Source organism: Doryrhamphus excisus, chromosome 6, assembly GCF_030265055.1.
Source record: "Doryrhamphus excisus isolate RoL2022-K1 chromosome 6, RoL_Dexc_1.0, whole genome shotgun sequence".
Lineage (NCBI taxonomy): Eukaryota > Metazoa > Chordata > Actinopteri > Syngnathiformes > Syngnathidae > Doryrhamphus > Doryrhamphus excisus.
In genome coordinates this window covers 2,452,339-2,463,409 of record NC_080471.1, presented here as the reverse complement: position 1 = coordinate 2,463,409, position 11,071 = coordinate 2,452,339, and positions in this window count along the sequence as shown.

Here is an 11,071-nt window from a genome sequence, read left to right as displayed (position 1 = left end):
CCGCTCTGATGAAATACATTGATATGTAAATTGTTGTTTTTGCAGCAGCTGAATGGCAATTAAAAAGAAAATGAAATGAAGTGAAAAAGTCACCTAAGCAGTGTTATTTTCTAGAAAAAATACCACCACCTGTACTTTATTTCCAACACTTTCATGTACATAAATGATGTAAATGTACCCCGCAGTGTACTGTGGTTCCTTCCGCAATGGAGACCAATCTCCTCTCCTTTCCGTACAGCTTTGTTGGAAGCTAACCACGGGTTATGTTCCATACGATGGATGCTCCATCCTTTGGGACGTCAAGAATAACGTTTTCATAAAAGGTAATGAAATAAAAGTACTGATTATGAATTATCGTGGTGCGGTTTTAGATCAATTTCTGTTGGTTGTCATGAACACGGACCTTAACTGAGGCCTGCGCTTCTTTGGATGTTGTTGTGGGACCTTTCGTGACCTTTTGGATGAGGCGTGGCTGCGCCCTTGGGGTCATTTTGGTTGGCCAGCCACTCCTGGGAAGGTTTATCACTGTTCCATGTTTTCACCATTTGTGGACAATGGCTCTCACTGTGGTCAGCTGGAGACCCAAAGCTTTGAAAATGACTTTCGAACCTTTTAAGCGCCGATAGATCTCAATCTGTCATTTTTGTGTCCCTTAATAATAAAAAAGCTTAATTAAAAAACTGGATTTTATTGTCGATATTTTAAACTGGCTAATTCATTGACAAGCAAGTTAAAAGTTACAAAACATACTTTTAGACTTGGACAATGGTTAAGATAAGCGTCAATAGTGAATGAATAATGAACTTCAGAATAATTAAATTCTATAAAATTTGTCAGAGATTAAAAAAAATCAATACAAATTTTTAAAAATATCAAATTATTTAGGGGGAACATTTTAGGGGGGCTAAAACCCGCCAAGAGAAAGGATGTCTGCAGCCTGCTTTTGCCCTATTATATAACATTTGTCAGAGATTTTTTTTGTAAAAAAAAAAAAAAAAGATACGAAAAAAAAATCAATAAAAAATGTTAAAAAATCTAATTATTTAGGGGAACTTAAGAACATTTTAGGGGGGGGGGGGGGGGGGCTAAAACCCCGAAAGAAAAAGGATATCTGCAGCCTGCTTTTGCCCTATTATATAAAGTTTGCCAGATATTTTTTTTGTAAAAAAAAAAAAAATCAATAAAAAATAATAAAAAATATCAAATTATTAAGGGGGGCTTAAGAACATTTTAGGGGGGGCTAAAACCCCTAAAGAAAAAGGATGTCTGCAGCCTGCTTTTGCCCTATTATATAAAGTTTGCTAGAGATTTTTTTTGTAAAAAAAAAAAAAAAATCAATAAAAATAATAAAAAATCAATTAAAAAAAAACAAATTATTAAGGGGGGCTTAAGAACATTTTAGGGGGGGGGCTAAAACCCCTAAAGAAAAAGGATGTCTGCAGCCTGTTTTTGCCCTATTATATAACATTTGTCAAAGATTTTTTTGTAAAAAAAAAAAAAAAATCAATCAAAAATAATAAAAAATCAATTAAAAAAATCTAATTATTAAGGGGGGCTTAAGAACATTTTAGGGGGGCTAAAAACCGCATAGAGAAAGGATGTCTGCAGCCTGCTTTTGCCCTATAAATCACCTTTGATTTCTTTCTGCGTGGTCTTAACTTTCATTTTCGTGATATTGAAGCTCTTACTTGGACACATTCTGACAGTCGGGAATTAAAAAAACATTTTGCCAGCTTTCTAAAAAGCCCAAAGCCATGCCTCGACACCAAAATGGTTTAATGACAGCTCACATTTACGTTGGGAATTTCTATTTTAGGTGTTATAATAAAAAAAAAATCCCGGAATACGGAATGAAGAAGTTCAGAGATTGCTGAGGTCAATCCTGGTATCATCACATGCTTAAATTCTGATACGTTTTTTTTAATAATTCCGATTCCCACACTAAACCCCCACACTCTTTACAATCTGGGCCCACGAAACCTCGCACCTGACCCCCCCGGACCCCGGCCTGGGAAGTCGGAGGAAGAAACCCGGACATCGTCCTCATCAGCGAGATGAGGAGAGCCAAACTTGAGCCGTGTCCGTCCCCATCAGGCTGGCTGACAGTCACAAACGCATCTCTTATTCACTCCACTCATCAATTATACACAGGCCAAAGGAGCCCTGAGAGGCAGGAGGCTACAAAAGGTCCCTCTGCACGCGCCTCCTCATCATCGCCGTTCTCCTGCGCTCCCTCTGAGAGCAGGAGGCAGCTTGTCATGCCGCTTTTATCCGACGCTGATATGCGCACACGTCGAGCATTTCATGCGGAGGTGAAGGTTACATAACCTGGTCGGCAACGACACGACGCCTGGAACCCTGGAACGCCATCCATCTGGGGACTGGACACTGTCGAGACACGCCATGTTCTATTTAAATGTCACTCCGTTGCTTTCATGCTGCTAATACAAACATTACCGACGCCGTCAAGTCATACGAGAACACGTTCGAGTCCAAGACCGTTGTTCCTTGACAGACTTGGAGTTTTTGTCGCATGTAGCTGTCGTTGAAGTGTTTAAAAGAGAAGGCAGCAACCAAAGATTTGTGGTGACGTGTCCGTGTGTGTTAGCGATGCGGCGACAACAAGCGGTCGCCAGTACCTTAGGTAATCTTAGCAGCGCAGGCAGCCAAACGCAAACCCATGACTCAGCTGCCTCCGACGAGCTCGGGCCAAAAACTTCATTTGCACGATATCTGACTGGGACCGACTGAGCAGTCTGGCAAAAGTATTTCTTTTACTTATTTACAGTATTTTGGAACTTCAAAATATTTCACTGCCATATTTATTCCACTTACGTGTACAGAAAGATCGGTTTTGGCATAATTTGTTTTTCCAAGAAAATGTTGGCACATTCGGTTATCATACGATATTTCACAGAAACTGTCGTGTTTTATGGGCGCTACACACGAGAGGTGACGTCGCCTAGTCCAGCTACGAGATTTAGGCAATTATCGCAAGGAATTCGGGAATGTTACATTTTGGCGATCCCAGCACGGGAAGACCAAGGACTGAGGACCAATCAGCGGGTGTTTCATTGAGCGACCAATGAGCGGATGGATTCGTTGCTCTCTGGCAGGTCAACATGGAGGGGATTATCGCAAGAAATTTGGGAATGTTACATTTTTAAAATGGTAAATGTTTTTTTTTTAATCTAAAGCGCTTTACAATACATGCCTCTCAGTCACCCATTCATGCACTGATCAGTGTCTTGCTCAAGGACACTTTGACATGGTCAATGGAGGAGCCAAGGATCGAACCACGAACCTACTGGTTATTGGACGACCATGTCATCATGTGTACAAATGCTGGCGATCCCAGCGCGGGAAGACCGAGGACTGAGGACCAATGAGCGGGTGTTTCATTGAGCGACCAAACCGATGAACGGATGGATGCTATTCGTTGCTCTCTGGCAGGTCAACATGGAAGGGATTATCGCAAGAAATTTGGGAATGTTACATTTTTAAAATGGTAAATAGGGCTTTTTTTTTAATCCAAAGCGCTTTACAATACATGCCTCTCAGTCACCCATTCACACACTGATTTAGTGTCTTGCTCAAGGACACTTCAACATGGTCGATGGAGGAGCCGGGGATCGGCTGGCGATCCCAGCACGGGAAGACCGAGGACCAAGGACCAATCAGCGGGTGTTTCATTGAGCGACCAAACCAATGAACGGATGGATGCTATTCGTTGCTCTCCGGCAGGTCAACATGGAAGGGAAAATATGACTTGCGGTGTCAGATTTCCCAGAGCGAGTTGACATTCCTCGAGAAATAAGACAGATATAAACATAAAAAGCAGCGGCATGGGAGTGTGTTGGCGCCAGAGTAAACATATCAGGTACGTTTACATGGATTACGTGGATATTTATGGAAGTTCATCTCCCATAGTAGCAAGAACCCTAGCTGCCTTTTCTCCTAGTACAGTAAACCTCGGATATATCGGAAATTCGCTCACAACGGACAGATAAAAAAGAACCGATTTTTCTGTAATGCATTTCCAATAAAAATTCATTGCATATATCGGATTTTTTATAACGGATTTCGCCTATTTCGGACAAAATCTCCAGTCCCGTTCCAATGCATTTCCATGAAATTTCCCTGGCATATATATCGGATGGCCGCATCGTGGCGCTCCGATTCGCCGAATCGTGACAGGCCGCTATATGACGTCATTTGCAGCGTTTGCAGCGTTGCCTGCGCGTCCAGGTACATTGGAAACATAGTCAAGGAAGTGCCTTTTTATAACGGATAAAATCCCATTTACGCATATACCGGATATAAATCCGATATATGCGTAAAACGGACATTTTCCGGTATACGCATATAACGGATTTCGCTTATATCGGACAAAACCAGTGGGAACAATTGAATCCGATATATCCGAGGTTTACTGTATCAACTATTTTGATACTAGGGGTGCCGATATGAGGAATTATGATGTCTAAGGTGAGCAAATCAAGCGCTCCTTCTTGGTGACGCACAGTTGGCATTGAACTCATTCACGGCCAAAGACATATTTGGGTTTTTTTCGACCCAATGCCCGATCCCAAAGATGTATTTATAAATATAAATAAAGAGAACATTTTCTGGTATCATCTCTTATGTTAACGGGTCGGTTTTGACCCGTGTATTAAATCAGCTATAAAATACACTAAAAATAATAAGTTACCATCAGATTTGCTTCTCATGTCTTGGTTACCTTCTTAGGCTTCCTCATCCATGAAAATGTTGCTTTTAATACTTTTGGTGTGGGCATGTAGGCCTTTTTTTGTCACTATACCCCTCCATTTCTATTTACAAAAATGGTCAAATAACCTCAAAAGAATCATATTCATAAATTGAAGGTTCTTTTGTTAGCTGGCTATTACTGAGGGCTATAGAACATATCTCTTAAATCAATTAGTTTGATTTATTTTCTCATTTTAGCATTAATCACTAAAGGTGACCTTCCCACCTTTTTTTTCACCTTCAAAAAACAAAAAAAAAACACTCTGTTTTTACGCAACTCTATTTTTATTTCTTTTTTCTCTACTGTAAAGAGTACTCTGAAATGCGCTATACAAATAAAATGTATTATTATTATTATTATTAAAACTAACAAAGAAACTGCATGACCGACAGGAGGATTCACTCACTCCATTCATTCTGCTATAGAACCAACACGCCCCAAAGTGAACTCTCTTCTCATCCAGTCTGTTTTTACGCAACTCAATTTTTATTTTTTTTCTCTACTGTGTCTTTGAGTACTCTGAAAAGTGCTATACAAATAAAATGTATTATTATTATATATTTTTTAATTATTATTACAAAAAAACTGCATGACCGACAGGAGGGTTCACTCACTCATTCATTCTGCTATAGAACCAACACGCCCCAAAGTGAACTCTCTTCTCATCCAGTCTGTTTTTACGCAACTCTATTTTTATTTTTTTTCTCTACTGTGTCTTTGAGTACTCTGAAAAGCGCTATACAAATAAAATTTATTATGATTATATATTTTTTTATTGTTATTACAAAGAAACTGCATGACCGACAGGAGGGTTCACTCACTCATTCATTCTGCTATAGAACCAACACGCCCCAAAGTGAACTCTCTTCTCATACAGTCTGTTTTTACGCAACTCTATTTTTATTTTTCTCTCTACTGTGTCTTTGAGTACTCTGAAAAGCGCTATACAAATAAAATTTATTATGATTATATATTTTTTTATTGTTATTACAAAGAAACTGCATGACCGACAGGAGGGTTCACTCACTCCATTCATTCTGCTATAGAACCAACACGCCCCAAAGTGAACTCTCTTCTCATCCTGCCTTTTTGGTAAAGAGAGGAGAAAAACAAAAATGTATGCATGTGAATCGAGGCTGGCAAAATGATGAAGTTCGATTTAATTTATCGTGCGGTCACTTGATTTATTGATCACCGTGACAGCTGTTAGTTCAATCAAATCGGGACAGGCCTCCTCAAGTTGCCTTTCTACTGCGTATCGCTGGTGTCTACGAAATGCTGGCATTAAAACGTAATTTCACAGCACATCAGACGGCGGTGAGGTTATACGTTTATCTATTCTTTGTGATTGACAGTTATGGTTTAGCTCAGGTCCGTATGAAAGACACAACAAATGGTGTGAACAAGGCTGAGCATCGCTGCCTGAAAACGTTCCAAGACGATAACAACGACACGAGGGACAAAGCGATGAGCATGTCGAAACTCTCACAAATCGCTGAAGTGTATAAAATAGGAGGCCGTAAGCGACGGACGGACAGCGGGCCAATCGCATTTGAAGGATACGTTTATCTAATCATCTGAGAGACGAGCGGTCCGGTTCAGCCAGCAGAGCAACTCTAGACAAACTCCACTTGTACCTCAGTTACATGGAGATAAAACTGATCGATACAAGTCAATACGTAGGAATTGACTCCATGTCGTTTTTGCTGCATACCGTAGTAGAAACACACTGAAGTACATTTGAGTTTGCCTGAAGCTACACAAGTGTTGAAACAGACGCAGCAGCAGCACGTTATTCACACTTGGTGACCTCCATCCTTAGAGTACAACGCTACATTGTATTTGTTTGATGTGACTCAAAGTAAACAAGAAGCTGATGTTGGCCGTGGTTAATATAATATAATATAATATAATATAATATAATATAATATAATAATAGAAAATTCCTGCGGAAATTTTGATGGGCTTGCCACCTGTGCTGTGAACCTCGGGCCCGGTGCGCCAACGGCTACCGTGCTAGCACCTAGCAAGACAGCCTCAAGTACCGAAAAGGTTGATGCAGTCCCATAGTGTCCCGACATCATGCCATGTGTCTGTTTGCCTTTCGACATGAGTAAATTAGCTTAAATACTAACATGCTAACAGTCATCATGCTAGCACCTACCAAGAGGGCCTCAAGTTTAGAAAGTGCCAAGGTTGTCCTATAACCTTCCTACATCATGCCATGTGTGTATTTGCCTTTAGACATGAGTAAATTAGCTTAAATGCTAACATGCCAACAGTCATCATGCTAGCACCTAGCAAGAGGGCCTCAAGTTTAGAAAGTGCCGAGGTTGTCCTATAACCTTCCTACATCATGCCATGTGTGTATTTGCCTTTAGACATGAGTAAATTAGCTTAAATGCTAACATGCCAACAGTCATCATGCTAGCACCTAGCAAGAGGGCCTCAAGTTTAGAAAGTGCCAAGGTTGTCCTATAACCTTCCTACATCATGCCATGTGTGTATTTGCCTTTAGACATGAGTAAATTAGCTTAAATGCTAACATGCTAACAGTCACCATGCTAGCACCTAGCAAGAGGGCCTCAAGTTTAGAAAGTGCCGAGGTTGTCCTATAACCTTCCTACATCATGCCATGTGTGTATTTGCCTTTAGACATGAGTAAATTAGCTTAAATGCTAACATGCTAACAGTCATCATGCTAGCACCTAGCAAGAGGGCCTCAAGTTTAGAAAGTGCCAAGGTTGTCCTATAACCTTCCTACATCATGCCATGTGTGTATTTGCCTTTAGACATGAGTAAATTAGCTTAAATGCTAACATGCTAACAGTCATCATGCTAGCACCTAGCAAGAGGGCCTCAAGTTTAGAAAGTGCCAAGGTTGTCCTATAACCTCCCTACATCATGCCATGTGTGTATTTGCCTTTAGACATGAGTAAGTTAGCTTAAATGCTAACATGCTAGCAATTAGCATTTAGCCACAGGGAGAGTTGAGAAGTTTATCGAAAAAATGAGCCGTTAATCACGTTTCTACGTGGCCATATGGCTGTGCTACAAGGCTGTGAAAAGTCTGTAAATTCTCGTTTTCCCTGGAATGTGGCTGTTCTAAAAATAGAACAGGTGTATCTAATCTAGTGGCCCATTTTTGAACGTTTTGGTGAATAGCGTCGCCATGCTTACACAAAACGTTCCAAAAAATAAATACCGCTGTAGTCCTGAGCGTCAGGATTCCGGCGGTGTAACGTGTGTGGGGGTCCTTCTTGCGGTTTTGGCCGCCATTACGCGCACAAAAATGGGAAGATTAAGATATAATAATAGCTAAACATCACAAGGAATAACAATATGGGCTGGCTCAGTAATGCAAGCCCCATAGACTGCTGCTTAGCATATAATATGCCTTCACCAATTACCATGACTGACGGTCTGACAATCAGGTTGTGTACTACGGCTTCGCCACTCCACTTATACGTGATAATACAGTACGTTAAGTGCTTTACGCAAACCTTGCAATGTAACCTTCCTCGGTGTTCCCAGCGGCAGAGAGTGGCCTATGGATTTTTTCTGTTCCTTCCGAGTTAAACAGCTGCTTGCTACTTGTTGGTGTTCATTCTACGTTTGATCAAATCAACTGAAATATTTGTCAGATCAACCCACGTAGATGCAAGTTCAGTGAGGATTTTGTGCAGAAAAATAAAAATTAAGATATTTGAGAACAGTGGAATGTTTTATCAGAGCTTTTATTGTAGAAAATCGGAACCAAAGCACTGAAAAAGTTTGTATATTTTTCTGTTTTTTAATTTTTTTGCTGGAAAACCTGATCTGGCCAAGCCTTGCCCAGACCCTAGCTCAGGGGTGCTCATTAAGTCGATCGCGAGCTACCAGTCGATCACGGAGGTGGTACTGGTCGATCGCTGGTCGATCGCGGCGTGACATTAAAAAAATATCATCCCAGCATCAATGCCGTCACTTGATTGATATACAGGGCAGCCATTCAGATGACAACTGAATGTTGCCCTTCGGGCGACCAATCAAATCAAACAACGTCTCTAAGTGCAGCAGAACTTACGATGTCAGCCTATCATCCATCCCCGTTACTTGATTGACATACAGGACAACCAATCAGATGACAACTGAATTTTGACCTTTAGGTCACCGCTCATGCGTAAACAACGATGCAAAGTGCTAAGCTAGTCGGCGAATTGCGAGATTTTAAAGCCCTCGCTAAAGTTTATGGTCACTAAAATGAGTGAAGGAGCTGGACCAAGTAAAAAGGCAAAAACTGGACCAAGTAAAAAGGCAAAAAACATATCACTTCCATACGGATATGGAATATTATACGGATATTATGATACGGATATTATCCATGACTGATAAACATTTGGAAGTGTGCTTGAGGCTGGCTATCAGCAGCTACTGTCCGGACTATGCATCCCTGGCTGGTTCAATTCAGTGCAAGTCATCAAAGTAAACTCAGGTAATTACAAAAAATGTTAATAGTTAATTATGTGTGTTTTGCAATATTGGCTCATTTGGTTATGTAAGGTACATCAACATACATTGTACGTACAAATAATCCTCAATACATTTGAAAATAAATAGATGTTTTGCATTTTTGTAGTGGGTAGATCATTTTGACTCGGTCATTTTAAAAGTAGCTCGCATGCTGAAAAAGTGTGAGCACCCCTGCCCTAGCTCCTGTGGCCCCCAGGTAAATTGAGTTTGAGACCCCTGCTATAGACAGGCACTCAGGTGAGAATGAATACGTGTGAGAAAAATCTGTGAGCAATGACCGGTTTTCCAAAGTTTAGCAGGACTTTAGAAGTCCGAATGGAGTCAAACAAACGCAAACACAGCTCGACTTGTTTGGTTTCACGAGGTTTCACCATCAACTCCATAAGCCGACGTTTCGATAAAGTCCAATTGAGAGCAGCAAGTGGACGAGCGCAACGCCACAGCAGACCTTTCCGTGAACTCCGCTTTCAGCCGAGGCCGACAGAGGCTGAGCCTGCTGGCCTAGTCATTAGCTTCTCGGCCGCGTGGTCCCAAAGCTTGTTTCAGCGAGTGGATGCCAAATAAGGCAGCCGAGCCTGCCAATGTAAACACGAGGAACTCATTGGAACCACAACACAAAGTGTTGCTTCTTTTTTGGAACTTCTGCACTCCCATTTTCATCTGTAAAAACAACCTGATGTATATTTGTCAACTTGTGTCACGTCCCTTTGTTTTATTAGAAACACAAACACCCGCTGAAACGGTACAACAGTTAGAAAACAAAAGTAGCTTAAAAAGGCTTTGAAGTGCTGCCATGGCTGACAAGGAGGATTTACACAATGTACAAGCAGGGAAGGGGGGGGCAGTTTGGAGTGGGGGTGCTTACCAGTCGGCCATCCAGACGACCGCATGGCTCAGGGTTCCAAAAAAAAACCTAGTACGCTTCCACCAAACTTACCCAGATTACGATAAGGTAGAAAAAAATAGTACATCATTAATGAGGAAGGAACCTACCATAAACCGATCCCGACCACTACTCACTAGCTCAGGGGTGGGCAAACTACGGCCCGGGGGCCACATCCGGCCCGCCAAGTGTTTGAATACGGCCCGCCCAATCTTTCCAAAGTATTTCATTTAAACTCAACATACAACCTGGCGTCATGGCCTGAGCCAACCTTTTGATGGTTGTATCAATTCCGTTGTTTGACATGGTCTGTTGTTTACAAAGTGCTCCTGAAAAAAGAGACACAAGCGCATAATAATAATAAAAATTAAAATAATAATAATTATATTATTATTATAAATATTATGATTATTATATTTATTATATTAATGCTAATTATTATATTAATTATATATAATAATATTGTTATATTTGCATATTTTACATAATAATAATATAATAATTATTATTTTAATTTTATTTTAATTATTATAATATTTTATTATTTTTAAAATATTTAAATATAAATATAAAATAATAAATAATAATAGCAGATTGCATGACAATTTTACAGATACAATAATACCAAGTGGACTGTTACGTGCAAATTTTGTTATATCAATGCGGCCCGCAAGTCAAAAAGTTTGCCCACCCCTGCACTAGCGCATTCATTAGTTTTTTTAGTAACTACTCTAAATGTATGTGACTTAGCGCCTCCGTAACTACTCTAAATTCAAACGAAAACTTTATTCGTCCCCAAGGAGGCTATTCGTTTGTAGCTTAGCATCTATACATCCATCCGTAATCACGACAGATCAACAACAACAATAGAATAAAGATCAAATGAAGTCAGGAAAATCAATCAA